Source organism: Cavia porcellus, unplaced genomic scaffold (assembly GCF_034190915.1).
Source record: "Cavia porcellus strain 051 isolate PalLab524CR breed Dunkin Hartley unplaced genomic scaffold, mCavPor4.1 scaffold_9, whole genome shotgun sequence".
Taxonomy (NCBI): domain Eukaryota; kingdom Metazoa; phylum Chordata; class Mammalia; order Rodentia; family Caviidae; genus Cavia; species Cavia porcellus.
Window position 1 is genome coordinate 70,770,972 of NW_026947492.1, and position 19,455 is coordinate 70,790,426.

The 19,455-nt window shown below is 34.1% G+C and overlaps 1 protein-coding gene across 1 annotated transcript in view; it reads right to left on the reverse strand.

Annotated features, from left to right (window-relative positions):
* Nucleotides 1–18,891, reverse strand: part of LOC100733100 (interferon-induced very large GTPase 1-like) — a 29,601-nt gene extending 10,710 nt beyond the window's left edge. Inside the window, exon 1 of the mRNA XM_013147631.2 lies at nt 18,751–18,891. The gene's annotated coding sequence lies outside the window, so the exon portion shown is untranslated. The remainder of the gene's footprint in view (nt 1–18,750) is intronic.
* Between the last annotated feature and the right edge of the window lie 564 nt (nt 18,892–19,455).

The window sequence follows — 19,455 nt, forward strand, 5'->3', positions numbered from 1 at the left end:
ACATAGTGAGACCCTGCCTCAAAAAGAATCCACAAAAAAGGTAAAAAAACTTGAAGAAATAAGTGTAGGGAAATATTTCCTAAACAAAACCACAGTTGGGAGTCAGGGATTTAGCTCAGCAGTATAAGTGCCTGCCTAGCAAGCACTAGGTTGTGAGTTTGATCCGGGTACAAAAAACAAACCAACCAACCAACCAAACAAAAAACCATCAACAAAAAATTCCCACAGTTGCACAAGAAATAACAGCAAGAATCAATACATGTGGTTACATCAAATTAAAAGCCTTCTGCACAGCAAAGGAATGAATCAGTAGAGAGAAGAGACAATGCATAGAATGAGAAAATAGTTTTGCTTTCTATTCCCTAGGCAGAGAACTAATATCTAGAATATATAAAGAACTAAAAAAAATTACACTACCTAAAATAAAAAGCCCAAACAAGAAATAGGCAAGTTCAGGGGACACCTTGGTTTGTAAATATATTGTCCAATATAAAGAACTAGAACTTCATGGGAAAACAGCTGATTTGAAGGCTAGGATGGGAAGAATACAAAATAAACCTCATGGTGTCACTAAGGAAATGGGAAAAATGAAGACAGGGCAAATCAGGCCCACATGTACCAACTCATGTAGGTAAGAAGTTTTAAGTGAAGGGGCTCCTACTGGCCAAAGTGGAATGACTTCACCAGCAAAATGGTGAGGTAGTATTTAAATATAATCCAAAGAAAAAAGTAAATAAATGGAAGAGAAAGGGAAATGTTCCTTATAGGAGCATGTTAAAAAAGATTAGAGCCAATCAGGCATGTGGCACAGAATTATAATCTCAAGACTCTGGGAGACCAGGGCAGAAGGATTGCAAGTTTGAGGTAAGCCTGAACAACTAAGAGGCTTACCAGGACAACGTCTCAAAAAAAAAAAAAAAAAAAAGCAATATTACTTACTTCATTCCAGGTTCCATCCTAGCTGACAAACTCTGGGCTGGAACTTGGTAATGGTGAGACCCTGGGGAACTCATACGCTGCTGTGGGACAGGGACAGTGACACCCTGGGGATCCAGGCACCGAGTAGGAGGACTTCTCTCTTCTCTCCCAGCCTGTTCAGCACTGACATCCTATTTTGCTTTCTTTCATTATTCCTTTTGCAAACTGAGATACAATATACATGAAATAAAATGATCCACTTTAAATGTAAAAAAAAAAAAAAAGACAAGTGAAGTGAATGAATACTTCTCAGAGGAAGAAGTATAAATAGCCAACAAATATATGAAAAAATGTTCAACATCCCTGGCCATTAGAGAAATGCATATTAAAACAATGCAAAGATTTTATCCTAAGAAATCAAAAAATAATAAATGTTGGTATGGCTGTGGTGAAAAAGGGATTCTCTTACATTATTGGTGGGAATATAAACTAGTACAACCATTGTGGAAATCAGTATGGAAATTTCTCAAAGGACTAAAATTAGAAATTCCATTTGATGAAGCTATCCCTCATCTAAGTACCTTCACTAAAGAGGTAAAGACATGATATTACTCTGATACATGCATACTAGTGTTTATTCCAGCACAATTCATAATAGCTAAATCCTAGAAGAAGCCTATATATACATCAACATATGATTGGAGAAAAAAAATGTGGCATCTATACACAATGGAATACTATTTGTATATAAGGAAGGACAAATTTGAGGCAGTTGCAGGAAGATGGATGAATCTAGAAAGTATAATGTTGAGTGAAGTAAATCAGATAGATCTGTGTTCTGAACCCTACAGTAAAAATTTTAATGGCCAAAAAATAGATACATTTGTTTGGTATATTCTTTGGCCATTGTTATAATTAAAATGGAAGGACAATGGATTTCTTTTTGACAAAACAAGAAAGAGCCTGAGCTTGTACTTGTACTTGTGTTAACACATCAAAACAAGTAGAGATTAATATTAAGGAAAAAGATTTATGCTACCTAATTTTGTTTGACTTCTATAACTTTTTGGACCTGCTATTTACAATATTTTACTTTAAATTTTTGGACCCTGCTTGTTTAACACAGTTATAAAATAGTTTAAACATTAATGACTTGATAATGTTCTTGTATTTCCTTCCAGAAAGAATGATGGATCATAAAAAAGCAAGCCTCGTCTTACTATATTTCCTTTAGATCAGTCTAAGACTTTTGACCCTGGGGTGGGTGGAATCAGCCCCCTCCCCAAGTCGGAAGAAGTAATGAGAAGATAGACCTTCAGGCCTTTTGCATCCCTTAAGAGTAAGAGGTTAAATGCCAAGGCTGCATTGGGAGGCATGAGGTAGTATAGAAAAAAATAAAGACAGGTAGGAAGGAAAATCATAATTAACAATTATACCTGTAAGAAGTCTACAGCTTCAGGACTTGATCAAGTTTACTAAAGATTATTCATATTTGTACTCCCCAGCCCTGTTTATGCTCCTTTTCTTCCGGGTTCATTATACCCAAAACCCGTAAAAATCTTGTAGTTCTATAAATTAGCTTCATTGGTAAAGTAAACAGCAAAAATATGAACTAAGAGAAAGAGATTTACAAGTTGTTTATGCATTCATTCATATATGTATTTCATTAGTATATTATCTTAGTTACTTTTCTTGTTGCTGAGACAAAATACCCAATGCCCAAAGTTAAAGGTGGAAAGTTTTATTTGACTCACAGATTTTAGATTTCAATCCATAATTGGATGTCTTCAAGTTAGGGTGACATAGAAAACAGACATCATAGAGGAAAAACTGTTCATGGTGTACAGAAGGTAGCAAATCAAGGAAGAGGCCTTAGCAGCTTTTTAACACCCTTTTATAATCTATGTAGGTTACTAGGATTAGGGAGGTGCCAAACCAACCACCCACTCTTAATTCTAGCACCCTTAATCCTGGCATTGAACCATGAATCAATCACACATTCGAGATTCAGCCACCACTGAAAAAGCCCCACCTATGGTTGCATGAGACTTTGGGGGAAAATCTAGACACAAGCCACAATATACATGTTTGCAGCACATTATGTTCAGTTCTGTGGGAAGTTGGTACATGTACATAGCACATCTTAATTCCTTTCTTCTCCTTTCCTTCCCTTTTCTTCTTCCTTCCTCCATCTCTTGATCCCCTTCTCATGCAAGAAGAATCTAGTTCCCTACTTCCTAGTATCTTTTATTTTGATTTTTATTTGAATTTGCATTCTCATATAAGAGAAACCATGTGGTGTTTAAGCTTGTGTGTCTGACTTATTTCACTTAACATTATAGTCTCAAGGTAGATTCATTTTCCTAAAAGTGACTCACATTTATCTTTCTTATGGCAGAGTAGTACTTCAGTATAAATATTGTTTTTCCACATATTCTTTATTTATTCATCTGCTGATGGGTATGTAAATCACTTCTGAGATTTAGGGATTATGAATTGTGTTCCTTTAATGTGTATGCATGGTTTCAAAGAACAGTCTTAGGCATAGAATCTTAGATGAGCCATCTTAATAAGTAGAGTAGACTGAACATGTGTCTTTCTCCTGTAAAATGGGCTATCTTTTCATTTGTCAAATGAACCATTGTCTTTCTATCTGTGAGTGGGACATTGCTTTTCTCCTGTAGGAAAGGAAGTCCAAACTTCCTATACATTTACAAATTCCACACTTTAACTGCCAAAAACATAAGTATTCCCAGCCCCAGACTATGATGTACATCTCTTGAAGGCCTGTGCTCTATTTTCTTTGAGTGTGTACTTCAAATTCTAAGAAATTTCTTTATGCTTCTTAAAATATTTTTTGAGTTTATGCTGCCCTCTGGTGCTGAAAAAGTGACAATACATTAAAATTCCAGTGAAAGAAATGGAAAAAAAGTAACGTGATACAAGGAGTCAATAGAATTGACCAAAAAGAAAAAAGAATCAATGAGATAGTCAGAAATACAGAAAGAAAGAAGAAAAAATAAAAATGAACAAAGAGAAATGAAAAAGTTTATAGAAACTTTGGAAAAACACTAGAAGAGCAAATACACAGGTTACTAGGGTTAAGAGGTACTTGACAATACCAAAGGTTAGAAAGCTTATTCACTGGGGAAATAAGAAACTGCCCAAATTGAGAAAATAATACAGTTAGTCAGATTCAGCTCAACCAAGTCTACTGTAAAACATACAATCAAGTGCACAAAAGTTAAAGAGAATATTCTTTAAAGGGACAAAATAAAACAGTGATGTACAAGGATTTCCAATTTGCCTGACAGTGTAATTCTCAGGAGAAAACTTATAAACCAGGAGAGAATAGGATAAGATATTACTATGTTGAAGGAGTGAAAGAAAAAATTACACTCCCCCCCAAAACCCTTGCCAACCAAGCATTTTGTACTCAGCAAAAATATTCTTTAGAAAGAGAGAGAGAAAGATATTCTCAGACAAACAAAATATGAAAGAACTTTTTGCCACCTGTAAAGAAAGAGGAAGTCAGCTTGCATCCGAAAAATATGCTTGAACATCTGTGTCTTTTACTACTGCCATTGCTTGTGGATAAGTAAATCCAGTTTCATTAGTCTTTAAATGTGGGTTCATATCAGTGACTGTCCAGGGAGCCTTCAGGCCTTGTCTTAGCTGCAGCTTTGATCCGCCTTGTTCTGAGGCTTCTAGCTTCAGGGACTGAGTAGCTACTGGGCCCTTTGGTTTTCCAAAGTGCAGATGATCACTGTAAACTATCCCATCTCTGATTGGTAAGCCTATCAAATAAATGTTTATATATAACTTTATGTATTAAAATTATAAAATTACATATGTAATTATAAAATTGATAATGAGACCATTGGTATGATTATATAAGAACACATAGTTCAGAAGTATTTGGAACTAGAACTTTGTAAAAGTTTGAATTATATGGGTTAGAGAAGCCCTAGAATGCTCTAAACCGAATGTAATATGTAGTTGTGGTTGTAGCTCAGAAGACCAGAATACTGATATGAATATAGGCTCATGAGGTTTCAGATGGTCCCCCTACTGGGACTTGGATTAAGCACTATGCATATTATATTTTAGAAAATAACTTGCCTTTATTTTGCCCATATCCTGAGTCTTCGTATGAGGATGGATTTACAGGGAGTGGACAAATAGATTTAGTGGAGGAAATGTCAATGGAGCCCAACATTCAAACTGTAATAGGTGCTCTTTGGCTGCTTTTAGGCAAATTCATAGCAAGAATCAGGAACAAAAAGAGATAAAAGAAAGATTTATAGAATTAAACTTTAATCAGAAAGTAAGCACATTTAAAGTTGGACCAAATGTAAACTTTTGCTTTGAGAAGAGAGCTCCTAGGTCCACTACTCAAGAAAAGCCTCCTAGGGAATTAGTTCTCCAAGATTTATTTGACTATGCTCAGTCATCAAATACTCAGAGAATGCCTCAACTGTGGTCCAAAAAGACCTGGTTACTGCTTGAGTTTGAAGCAGCCCTTGGCATCAACCATATAATGCTCTTATTTTCAGGCATGCAAAATCTAAGTGTTGTGGGACCATGGAGTTTCCACCTAGATTTCAAACAAAGACTTGTGATGCTAGGAAATGTGAGCCTGAGAGGGAAGTGCATGAAGCTATGAGAATGAAGATGAAGGTGCAGGGAAGACCACAGGGAGTTAGAGGAGCCAATGATGTGGAACATCTGCTGAGAAATGCCACAGGCAGTGAACAGAGGCAGCCCAAGAAATACCCGATGTGGGCTGTCATCAGCAAAAGCATAGAACACCCAAATCCTGTGGAATTCTTCTTACCACCATGTTCCTTGGATACTAGACATGGATCCATAAGATTTAGTGCTTTCTTGTTTTATTTCAGTCTTATTTTTATTCTTTTCTATCTCTCTATTCTCCCTTTTGGAACTTGAGTGAAGTAAGAAATGCCTAGCAAATTAAAAAACACATTTGCTATCTGGATATGTCTATGGAGTTTTTTCAGAGATAATTGACATGCAGACCTGAGGGTGGATGACCCACCACATCTTCTGTGAGTGGTGTGATGTAATAGTCTTGTAGCCTGAATAAAGTTAAAGGAGGAGGAAGTTGGTCTGCATTTGAAAAGCTCTATTTCATTTGAGTAGATGTGTCTTCTACCACTGTCCTTGCCTGTGGACAACAGACTCCAACTTCTTCAGCCTTCCAATGCATGAAGTGACTCTTTGGACAGTTTCCAGACCTTCACTATATAGATTGGTGCCTTTATTTTATTTTATTTTTATTTTTTAAAAAAGATTAAGATAAAAGAGGACATAACAAAACAAGTCAGAACAGAACAATTTAAGCAACATAGTGTTTCACCACAAGACAATCCAACATAATAGTAGCTACCATAGTATCTCTTTCCTTGAAATAATTGAGTATACTTTCATATACTATAGTATCAAACATAAAAAGACAGTGTAAAACCATTCAAGAGAATGAAAGTATTACGGGGTATTCAGAATCAACTAACAGAAAATGAACAAAGGTTACTATATTATCTCCTTGTCTATAAAATATTTTGTTTATACTATCACATATAATAAAATCCAACAAGATACAAGATGACAAAACCAATAATCCCTTTTGTTTTACAGTTTCCAGCTTCTGTGACTGAGTGGCTATGAGATCTGGTGACTCTTCAGTGTGTCGAATGCATTGTGGACTATTCCAGCACTGATCCTGTAAGACTATCTAATAAGCCTCCTTGCATAATTTAACATTTTTTTTTTTACTGATTATTATCCTCTAGGGCGTCCTAACCAAAGCGCTGCCAAACCTATGCTATAAGGAATGCTAAAAGAAGTTCTTCAAACTAAGAAAAAGTTGCTAGTGAGCAAGAAAGAAAACCAATAGTATAAACCCACCAATAATAACATCTATACAAATTTAAGATGCTCTGTTCTTATAAATATCTTGCATAAACCACTTATATCTTAGGTGTGAAAATAGGAAAAGATGTAAAAAAAAGACATCAGAAATCCAAAATGTGTGAATTTAGTGCAATTTCACAGATTTTTTTTCATGTATCTTTGTTTTTTTGGCTTTGCTACCTGCATAGTTAGACGAATTGTGTGTTCATTGTTAGCGGCTTTTCTAAACCTAGATTTTTTCAGCAATAACTATCCACTCCATTCTGTCTTTATTCCTTAGTAATTAGCCATTTAATCTGAGTTTTAGTGGTCTTATCATTTTATATTCTCTGTGATTTACATAGGTTGCTTTTGAGGCTGGTATAAATAAATGAATGCAGTGAATTTTCCTATTTGACATCTCCATCATTTCCCTTTTAGTTGCTTTTCTGTAGATCTTCCTCCAAACTTCATTTACACTGGAGACCTGACATATGTTCAAATCCTTTGTCCCCTGCCCTTTCATGCAATGGGGAGTATTACAACCTCTCTCCATCCTTTGCCCGCTAATTCACTATTGCATTATCTTAGAGGTGAGAATCTCTCAGGGCTTATAAAACCCCCATCCCTTCATGGCCTCTCTGCCTCAGTTTTAGCACATTCTAAGTCCCTAAGTAATCACCTCCCCAAAGTTCTAAGTTGCTCGTTGGTACAAATACTTGGCCTATACAAGCAAGCTATTTTTCTGAGTTTTCCTGCAGCCCACTTGGCCCTCTCCAGGATTATCAGATTATTACTCTCACTCTCCTAACTTTGTTTTATACACCCACATCAGCTTGGAATGGCCTTTCTTTTCTATTAGATACTTACCTGAACTTTTAGATCCCTCTGAATCTTTCAGAAATCTCCTCTGGTCCTTTGAGCTCCCATAAACCAGCGTATTACCATCTGGCACTGGCTCTCCTCTACTGAGCTCAAGGTTTAAGGTAGGGCACACTTAGAGAAATGCAGCTATATTTCACGACTGCCTTAGCAGAGATGCAAGAGGTGACTGGGTGTTGACTGAATTCAGAGCAGGAGGTACAGTGGCTGGAGAAAGGTTAAGAGAGGTCCTGAATAACTGGGAAAGTTTAGGGTTAGCATCAGCTCCTGTGATAAGTCAAGGTGGGAAGCATGGAAGGTAAAGAAGTCCTCTTATTTCCCAGATCTCTAGGACAGTAAGTAAAGGAGGAAGAGGAGGCACAGTAGGGATAGAGTTCCCAGAGATCCAGAGCTCTTCTATCTGACTCACAAAGAGCTCTTCCACTTTCATTTGGCTCTCCAGTAAAAGGAGGAGAAGGTGCTGGCATGATCTCTCCTCCCTATTTAGTGCCCCAGATTTGTCCTAATTGTACTGGCTGTGAACTCCTAGTGACATTTGTCCAGCACCATAGACACTTACCCCAATGTTCCACCCTATTCTCCGTAGCCTCTCAAGAGCATACACTCAGCCAGTGGGGAGGAGCAGCTAAGCAGGTGGATCTAGGCTAGCCCATGCACCTTCTCTGGCAATGAGAACTGGAGCCAAAGAGTCAAAAGATTTGGTCGTGGGATTTAAGTTGCTATAATTTCAAAGCAGATTATTTATTTATTTATAAAAATGTTTTGCTTAATTAGCACATATTTGCAGTGTATTCAGATTACTTACATTAGTTTTGGAGAGCTGGTGCATGTATATAACACATATTAATTTTTTCTACTTCTCCTTCCTTCTTTCCCTCCCTCCATCTAATAGCTTGTTATTTAAAGAAGTTTTTTTTAATAAACTGCATGGCAAATATAAAATAAAGCCTAACATAGACACACAAAAATAATAAGCAAGAAATTAGAACACATTACTAGAGAAAATCACTTTACCACACAACAAGACTGTAAGACAGGGAGAAAGAAAGCAGCTACAAAAATAAACAAAACCTAGAAAACAATAAAATGGCAGTAGTAAGATCTTATCTATTAATAATTACCTTAAATGAAGATGAGATAACTTCCTAATTAAAAGACACATAATGAATTAAAAAAATAAGTTTGACATGTTGCTTACAAGAAACCCACTTCATCTCTGAGAATACCCAGAAATTGAAAGTAAAGGAATGGAAAAAATATTTCATGTAAGTGGAAAAAAAGAGAATAAATTAGACATAAATTTATCACATAAAATATACTTTTAAACCAAAAGTAATAGATATATTAATGATATATTAATAATGGGGACAATTCAGTAGGATGAAATAACAATGTAAATATATGTACACCTAGTAGTACAGAATTAAATACATGCAGTCATTATTAAAAATCTTAAAAGGAGCAAAGAATCCAATAAAATAACAGTAGAGGATGATAATAACCCACTTTCAACCATGGACAGATTGCCTTAAAAGAAAATTAGTAAAGAAAGAGGAAGACTAAAGTACACCTTATATCAAATAAACTAACAAACATTCATGGACATTTCATTTAATAAGTGCAGAATTCATATTCTTCTTAACGGCATGTGGAACATTCTCTAGTATAGGTCAAAGATTAGGCTACAAAGCAAGTTTCAAGACTATTTTAAAACTTGAGTAATATTGAGTATCTTTTCTGACCACAGTACAGGAAAAATGAAACCAATATAAGAAAAACCTTGAAATTATACAAATACATGGAGATTAAATAACATCCCCCTAAATAACAATAAATTGATGAAGGAATTAGGGAGAAAAATTTAAAGTATCTGCAACAAATGAAAATGTAAACACAACATGTGATCATAGCAGTACTCTGAGGAAACTTTATAGAAATAAATGCCTACTTAGCTTAAGGAAAATTTAAGGAAAACCTGAAAATTTCCTCTCTGAGATCAGAAATAAGAAAAGAATGCCCACTTTTACCTCTATGATTAAACACTTTTACCTCTATGATTTACCTCTATGATTAAAGTCCTACCCAGATAAGTTAGATAATAGAAATAAAGGGATTCTGAATTGGGAAGGAAGAAGTCATTGATAACAGATTATCAAAGATTCTATTAAAAACTATTAGAGTTAATAAACATATTAAGAAAAGTTACAGGATACATAATTAATATGCAAAAATCAATCTGGGCATTTGTGGCATACTTCTGTAATGTCAGTGGCTCAAGAGGTATAGGCAGGAGGATTACAATTTCAAGCTCAACCTAGGCAATTTACCATGTCTCAAAATAAAAAAAAATGAAAAGACCTGTGAACAGCTCAGTGTAAAGGCCCTGATTTCAATACCTAGTACCAAAACCAGCAGATTACCAAAGAAACAAATATAAAGGGCAATAATCGATAGCACTTCTATACAACAATAGCAATTTATCTGAGAAAGAAATCAAGGAAGGAATTCTATTTACAGTAGCTACAAAAAATGAAAACACATAGGAATAAAGTTAAACAAAGAAGCAAAAGATTTCTACACAGAAAATTGTGAAACACTGATGAAAGAAACTGAATATTGAAATTTATGCCAGTTTTATTCATCGGGATTTTGTTGAGGACCATACTGCTCCAAATGATCTATGGATTCAGCAAAATCTCTGTCTAAAAAAGAATGACATTCTTCACAGTAGTTGAAAAAATTCTAAATTTAAATGGAACTACAAAAAATATCTTTAGACAAAGTAATCTTGAGTAAAAGCAACAAAGAAAGAGATACTATGCTATCTGATTTCCAAATGTGCTATATATACAAAATGACATGGTGTGGAAATAAAAGCAGGCATTTGTACCAATGAAACAGAATACTGAAATCATACATCTACTTCCAGTTGATCTCTGACGAATGTGCTAACAACATGCATTGAAGAAAAGTCAGTCTCTCTAATAAATGGTGTAAGAACATTGGTTATCCACATACAGAGGAATAAAAGTAGACATCATATCTCTCACCCTATATAAAAGTCAACTCAAAATAGATTAAAGTTTAAATATAAGATCTAAAATTATGAAGCTGCAAAAATGGGGCATTAGAATTAGCAAGAATTATTTTTAAGATTTCCAGTACTTGAAATAAAAACAAAAATAGACAAGTAGGATTATATAAAGCTGAAAGCTTCTGCAAATGAAACAGTAAACAGAGTGGGAGACATTAAAGAAGGAGAAAAATATTTTCAACCTATATGTTAGACAAAAGGTTAATATTCAGAACATACAAAAGAGTAAAAATCTTAATATAAATAGAAATAGTCTGATTAAAACATGCAGAAATCATCCAAATAGATATTTCCCAAGAAAGTGCATACAAATGGACAACAGTTATATTAAAAAATGCTCAGCATGACTGACCATCAGGAAAATGCAAATCAAATCTGTAATGGAATATCATCTTACTCTAGGTAGAATTGTTTTTAGCAAAAAGAGAAAGATAAAAATAACTGGTGAACATGTGGAAAAAATGAACCCTTTATATACTGTCTGTCTATTGCAATGTTATTCACTACTAACAAGAAGCAACATTATTCACAACTAATAAGAAATGGACACAACCCAAGTCTTCATCAATGAATGCATGAATAAAGAAAATGTTGAAATACCTAGTTGAATAGTATTTAGCAATAAAGTAAAATGAAATCCTGCCATTTTTGACAACATGGATGAAACTACAAGTCATTACTGTAAAGTGAAATAAGCCTGTTATAGAAAAAAAATACATAATTTCACTTACATGTGGAGTCTAAATGTGGATTTGATAGAAGTTGGGATTAGAATAGTGGATACTAGAGGCTGGAGAAGGGAGAAAGTTACATAGGTAAATGCATGTGTTCTACTGTATATGTCAAAATAACTAGAAGACATAATTTTGAATATTTTCACCAGAAAGAAATAATGAGTTTGAGGAGATAGATACTCTGTTTAGAAATGGAAACATCACATGATTTTCTATTATGTTTACAAGATTTTTGGGTCAAAAATAATTGATATAGGTTAAGTTTTTTATAATGTGATAGAGAACAAGTATCTACACATTTAAGAAGCTCAGTGAACTCAGAGCAAATACATAAGACCCTCAGACACATTTTAGTCAAATGTTGAAAGACAAAATAAAATTGGAATATTGACAGCAACGAGAAAGAAGTTATTAATACAAAGAGCCTCAACAAAAACTTATTTCTCAGAAATCCTAAAGACCTTAAAGCAAAGGGATAGCATATTTAGAATATGGGAATTTAAAACCCCCATCTGTCAATAATGTTATATGTGGTAAAACTATGTTCCAAAATAAATGGGAAGCTAAGCTGTTCCTAGATAAATACTGAGGGAGATCATCTTTACTAGATATATTCTTATGGGGGAAAAAAAAAGTGAGCACTTCTGGTGGAAATGAAGAACACAAGACAATAAACTGAAGTCAATCAAAAAATAAAGAACACGGTAAAGGCAAAGGCAATCATTCAAGAAAAATACAAGAATTAATCTAACCAAGGAAGTGAAAGACCTCTGTAATGATAATTTCAGAACACTGAAGAAAGATATAGAGAAGATGTAAAGACCTCTCATGGCAGAATTAATATTGCCGTATGGTCATATTACCAAAAGCAATCTATATATTCAATACAACTCCCATCAAAATATCAATGACATTTTTCACAGGTCTGGGAAAAAATCTTAAGATTCATATGGAAATACAAAATTCTCATAATAACTGAAGAAGCAAAAAGAACAACCCCGGAAGCATCATAATACCTTATTTCAGATTATACTATAAATCCATAGCAACAAAAACAACATAGAGCTGGCACAAAATAGACACATAGAGCTGTAGAACAGCATAGAAGACACAGAAACAAACCCACACAACTACTCTGATTCTGGACAAAGGAACCAAGCATATTTATTGAACAAAAGACTGCATCTTTAAGCACGATGTTAGGAAAGCTGAGTTTCCACCTGAAGATTGAAACTAAATCCCTATCTCATCCTGTATAAAAATTGATTAAAATGAATCAAAGAACTAGGTATAAGCCCTGAAACTTGAAACTTATGAGAGAAAACATATCAAAAACACTTGGCTCCATAGGCACTGGCAAAAACTTCCCAACTAGGACTCAAACAGCATAGAAAATAGTAGTAAAAATCATCAAAGGGACTACATCAAACAAAAAAGTTTCTGCATAGCAAGAGAAACAACTCACAGAATGAAGAGATAGCCTACATAATGGAAGAAAATTTTTACCGATTACTCTTCTGACAAAGGATTAATTTCTAGTTATATGAGATGCTAACAAAACAACACCAAAAATTAAATAATCTGTTAAATAAATGAGTAAAAGGACAAACACTTTTCAAAAGAAGTAGTACAAATAGTAAGCATATAGAAAAAGTGTTCAACATCCACTAGGGAAATGCAAATCAAAAACCACACTGAGATTCTATCTTACCCTAGTCATAATGGCTGTGACCAAGAAAAGAAAAAACAATAAATGATAATGAGTGCATAGGGGAAAAAGGAATCCTTCTATATTGCTGGTAGTAATGTAAGTTAGTATAGCCACTATGGACATCAGCATGGAGGTTCCTCAAAAAACTAGATAGTTACCATTTAATCCAGCTACGAACTCTCTGGTATATACCTATAAGCATATTGTAGGGATACCAGCACAGTTATGTTTATTACAGCACAGTTCATAATAGCCATGGCATAGAATCAACCTAGGCACCCAGCAACAGATGAATGGATAATGAGAATATGGTATACAGCCACAGTGGAGTGTTATTCAGTCATAAGGAAAAACTAAGTTCTATCATTTGCAGAAAAATAGATGTATGAAGAGATGATCATATTAAGTGACATAAGCCAGACTCAGAAAGCAAATATCACATGCACTCCCTAATATGTAGGTTCTAAAAAAGATAAGGTAGAAGAGAAATTATTATTTGGCAAGGGGAAGGGAATAAAAGGGAGACTGAGAGAGTGTGAGAGCAGGTAATGAAGGAAGAACATCAGAATATATGTGCTCAACTCCCCCTGACCCCATATGAAACTGGGGTGATGGTGTAAAGGGGGTAGTGGAAGGTAAAAACAATAAAAATATATGTATGCAAAAATCTGCCAAAATGAAATTTTCTAATCTGTGTGATCAGTAGAAAAATATTAAGAAACAGAAAAAATACAAAACTTAGTTTTCTAATTCTAGTCTGTCACTTTTATTTTGAAATATGATTGAAAAGAGAAATGCATAAAATATTAATTGTAAATCTAGCTAGGCATGGTGGTGCATGCCTGTATTCTCAATGCTTGGGAGACTGAATGAGGAGAATTGCTGTGAGTTTGAGGCCATCCTGGGCTACACAGTGAATTCAAGGCCTGGCTGAATTACATAGTGAAACCCTGCCACAAACAAATAAACAAACAAATAAACAAAACATGTCATCATAGAATAACTGTAAATCAATGTTAAATAGTCTATAGTTTGTAGAGGTTTAATTTTTGACAGCACCAACACAAATGCGAGGGAGGGATAGATATACAGAGTAGTATAGATTTGTATATTTATCAAACACAATGTGGTATTAATTAAAATATATTGTTACAAGTTCAAGTAATTGAACGTAATCCCTAGGGTTACCAATTTAAAAAATCCTGAAGAATATGATAAGAAATTAGAAAGGAATCAAAATGGTGTATGCCAGTTTGTAATAGCTACATCTTGGAAACAGCCCAAATACCCATCAACTGATGAATGGATAAAGGACATGTGGGTTTCTATACAATGGAGTACTACTCAGACATAGATAAGGATAAACTTGAGACATTTCTAGGTAAATGGATGCACCTTGAGATCATACTCAAGTGTAATAAAATGGACACACATTTGTAAATATCACATTGTTTCTCTGGTGTGAGAAATTGAAAATATAAATAAGGACCGAAATGTGTGAAATAGGAAGAAATGTTCAAATGGGAAGGGGAACTGAGGAGGGGGCAAAGGAAAGAAGGGAAGGGAAAAAATGGAAACAAAGCTTTTGTAAATGAGGAGGGAAAGAGGGATTGAAGGGAGGGTAGGAAAATAGAGGAAAAAAGAGTCAAGATATATCATGTACAGGTACAAAGTTCCTATGATGAATTTGATCATTACATATACCTAAAATGTACCAATAAATTTAATTAATTAAAAATTCAATACTTAAAAAGATTCCACCTAAATAACAAACAAAATGTTGTATGCATGCATGTGCACATGTGTGCATGCACACATACATTGCACAAGAAAGCATTAATGAATGGAGTAATTAAGATTAAAAATGATATAATGTATAAAAACCCAGTAGCACAAGGGCAGATATGTTCTTTATTACTAGTTACCTAAATGTAATTGAATTAAGTGCTCCAATTGAAAGACAGAGATTGAAAGAATGGATAGGTAAAACAGGATGCAACTTTTTGGTGTCTAGAGGCTTATTTATGTCAATTTACCAAGAAGATAAAACAAATATAAACATATATTTAACTATAGAGCTCCAAAATGTGTGAACCAAAAATCTGAGGGAATAGAAGGAAAACATGGACAGTCTTACAATAATAATTGGATATACCAACACCATGTTTGCAGAAATAAATATCAGTAGATAAGAGATTAACAAAATAGAGAACTTGAACACTAAAGACTAAGACCTGAAAAACCTATAGACAACACTGCATCCAAAGACAACAATATCTAATTCTTCTGTAGAGAATATGGAAACACTCTAAATGAATCAAGAAATAAAGAAAACTATTAATATAATAATTTTTACATAATATAAAAATAAAGAATAGTCTAAAATGCAACTGGCTCAATATAGAATAAAGTGCTGTATTGGTGAAGATAGTGCATGTGTGGTGATGGTGGTGGAGACTGAATATTTGTGAAGTTGATGAAAATTATTTTTGATGTATTGGATAAAAATAGAGGGTAGTCATGCCACATAAATAAAGTTATTACATCATAACTAATGGATGATAAAATGAAATAAACCTCAGTACCACAAAGGTAAGAAACAAAAAATGCAAACAAAACAAAACTCATAGATATACATAAAGTAAAATGGCAGAAATACACAGAAAAATTTTTTTCTAGGTATATATTAATACAGTCACATATACCTCAAGACACACTCATGAGAATGTTCATGGCAGCATTATTCAAAAAAATCACCAACTGGAAGCACCCAAATATCCATTCATATCCAAATGGGCAAATTATAGCATATTTATACAATGTAATACTAATGCAATAATGGGAAAACATCAAAGCTGCACACAAAAATATAGATGAATCTTATATTAAGTTGTGAGAAAGAAGTCAAATACAATAGAATACATGGTCTATAGTTCTATGTAAAGACAGATAAACAAATGATAAAAATAACTTTGATATCTCCATATCTCAGGTCTCAAAGAAAATCATCTTTAACTCTTCTCATTCCTTTACTCCCTACAGTCAGGCATCACATGTCCAAAATTTTACATCTATACTACACATATTTATTGACCTCCTAAGTGCCATGCACTTTTCTAGGCAATATACAAGAAAAAGGTCTAAGAGGGTTCTGTGAGCCTATAATCAAGCAGCATAGAAAGGATGTTATACTGAAGCAATTTATATCACATAAAACATTAGTTGAGGCTCTTCTCACTTTTGATGATTATACCTTGTAATTCTAGGACAGAAAGGCCTAGAATCTTTCTCATCTCAAATATTTTTACCTTCCATTTTAAGACTAAGTATCTATTCCTATGTTCTCTCCGGTCTCCCAGGAAGAAGTGTCACTAACCTCTTTGCAAATAATCTAAGTGCTGCTTCTACTTGCCTCATAGTGGGTCTTGTTTCCCATATATTCAGCATATTATTCTGGTTGCATCATTTTAGACAAGTTTTGCTCAAGTTGTCTCCTTTCATTTAAATGCAGATTGAATCCTGACTATATTTTCTTTATTGTGTAATTTCTCAAAAAAGCATTTAAAATGAACATGACTGTCTCAATAAACAGGGAACAAATTGATGATTTTATCCCATCAATTTAGTCTCACCTCTGCACACATCTTTTTCGAGAAAAAAGTTCTTTATATAGTTCACACTCAGGTGTTCGTATTACCAGATCAGGATGTCTCTCCATTGTTTTCATGCTACTCATCCTAAACTTTTTTTGGTCACCTATCTGTCCATTTTGAGTATGATTATGATAATGTGCTTTTAAACATATCTGATCACAGAAGTAATATGGATTAGAGATTTACCAAAGAGATGCTAAAAATTTCAGAATTTATAGCATGGATATTATTGACTCATGTTTTCTCTCTTTTTAAACTTATGACAGGCCAGATACAGTTCCTTTAAATTCCCATTGATCATCTGAACTGTGACTCTGCATAGTTCAATAGAAACAAAGTGTTTGTTAGCTCCATCAAACATTAATTGATCTTCTGTTCTTCAGTATCCTCAAGTTTGACCTAAACAAGGATACAACTCCTCCCTTAATGGCCCCTCATAAAAATCTGCTCACTTCAGGAAGAAATTCCTTTTAATTCCTCTAGTAACATATAAGCTTCTTTTATCCTCACTTACTCTTATACAAAGAAAATATCTTTTGCCTGGCCTTGGAGATGCTTATAGTTCTTATGTTTGAGTTGTACTCTCTATTGCAATATTTCTTTTTCCTTTGTTGCAATCTCCTTTCAGCTAATCTTTCTTTATCTAATTCTGGCACAGAAAATTTGAAAAAGAGAAAAATAAAAGACAGATGATAGGAATTAGGGAGATCATTTTTTAAAATATTTTATTTAAAAGGAAAAAGAGAAAAAAAAGCAGAACAAAACAAAACAGTGTAAGGGTACAAGTAATTCACAACTACAGAAAAGCAAAAAACAAAAAACAGCAAGCTATCACCAGTTAATAGATTACTCGCTGTCATCTTAGAAACGGTGCTTCAGGTCACAGGATCAAAGCACACAAAGCAAACATTCAAACAGTGAGACTGCAAACAGTTGTGTTCAGTAATCCAATCCAAAATATTAATATGGTCTTCTATGTAACACACCTAAACACCCTTGCTGTTGTATCCTTCAGGGCACTTTTTCCTTCTCTTTATTACAATAAAATTTACACATTTTGGGCTTTATTGCTCCCTTAAATCTTATTACTTTTTTTTTTAAGAGAATAAAATCAAGCATGACAAAACAAAGCTGTCAGTCAAAACCAAGGATAGACATAGCACATGATGTAAAAACAGAGTACAAGGTTATCAGTAATGGTTACCATAATGCCTCTTGCATCCTTAAGAAGAATTGTCTATCAGGGAGATCATTTTTAAATGGGAAGGAGAACAAGAGATGGAGGGAGAAGAGAGAGAGGGAAAAGGGGTTGGAAAAAATTGAAGGGAAAAAATGCAAATGGAATTTCCCCCAGACAATAAAAAAAAGTTAAAATGGAAACAAAGGTGTGTAAATAGGAAGGGGAAGATGGGTTGAAGGGAGGAGAAGGGATTACAAAAAACAGAGAAATAAAAATATATCAGGTACCAAATGGGAGGGAGACCAAGAGCTGGAAGGAGTGGGGAGAGATGGGAGAAGTAGGCAATGGAAAAAAAAAAAAACAATTCAGATGTGTTATTTACAGGTACCAATTCCTAAAGATAAATATAATTATTTCATACTGCAAACATGTAATAAAAACCCCAAATAGTTAAAGCATTTCTTAACTATTTAGATTGTGTACTCCTCTCAGACTTGTAGCTATTTTTTGAACAATGCCAATGTCAAATTCGTATTTGTGATTTTAGGAGGTCTTAATCTTTCTGTGTCACTGACAGTTTCTTATGAACATTCCCATTTCTGTTTTTATTTTCTTTTCTGGGTCTGTTGTTTTTACTGTGTCTACCCCCATTTCTTTTCACCTACCTTTTTTCACCTGCCTGTCTTCTTGAAGTCAAGTTTATGCCTTCAACTTGCTCCAGAGAGGCCTTCATAGAAAGCAGGTTCCTTTTACAAGGTTGGCAGGCAGGCTGTTAACAAACAGCTTGAATTCAGGCCTTGGCTACTTATGTGACAGAGGGAACACATTTATCTTTAAGAGCAGGAAGTGAAAAACTGGTTTCATACTCAAGAAAAATTTTATTGTGATTTGATATGAATTTTTGTTATCCTTGGGTTTAAAAATTATCAAGGAACTGAAATATGCTCCTTAACAATGGCCTCCATAAACCTAACGGACCAAAATTAAACAACTCAAAGTTCAGGCAATAAAGATAGCTTAACAGTATTTGGATCCATTTGGACATAATCTTTGTTTAGTGCATGATAGTAATAAAGGTTATGAATTCCTTATAACACGGCCTGAGCCAAAAAAGATGTATGTACATGTTTGTAGTTAGTCTAATAACACAAGTGTAATAACATAGAGACCCACTATAGGAAACACAAAGATTAAAACATCTTGAAATAGCCAAGTTCACTATGCATCATTCAGGGAATCTACAGCCATTAGCTGCTTTTACACATCATGTGATCTTTTCCACTGAGAAATTTTCTTAATGTACTTGGAGGCAGTGTCTAGAGAAATAGCAGTCAGCCACCTTTTTAATTTAAAAAAATTTTTACTTTAAA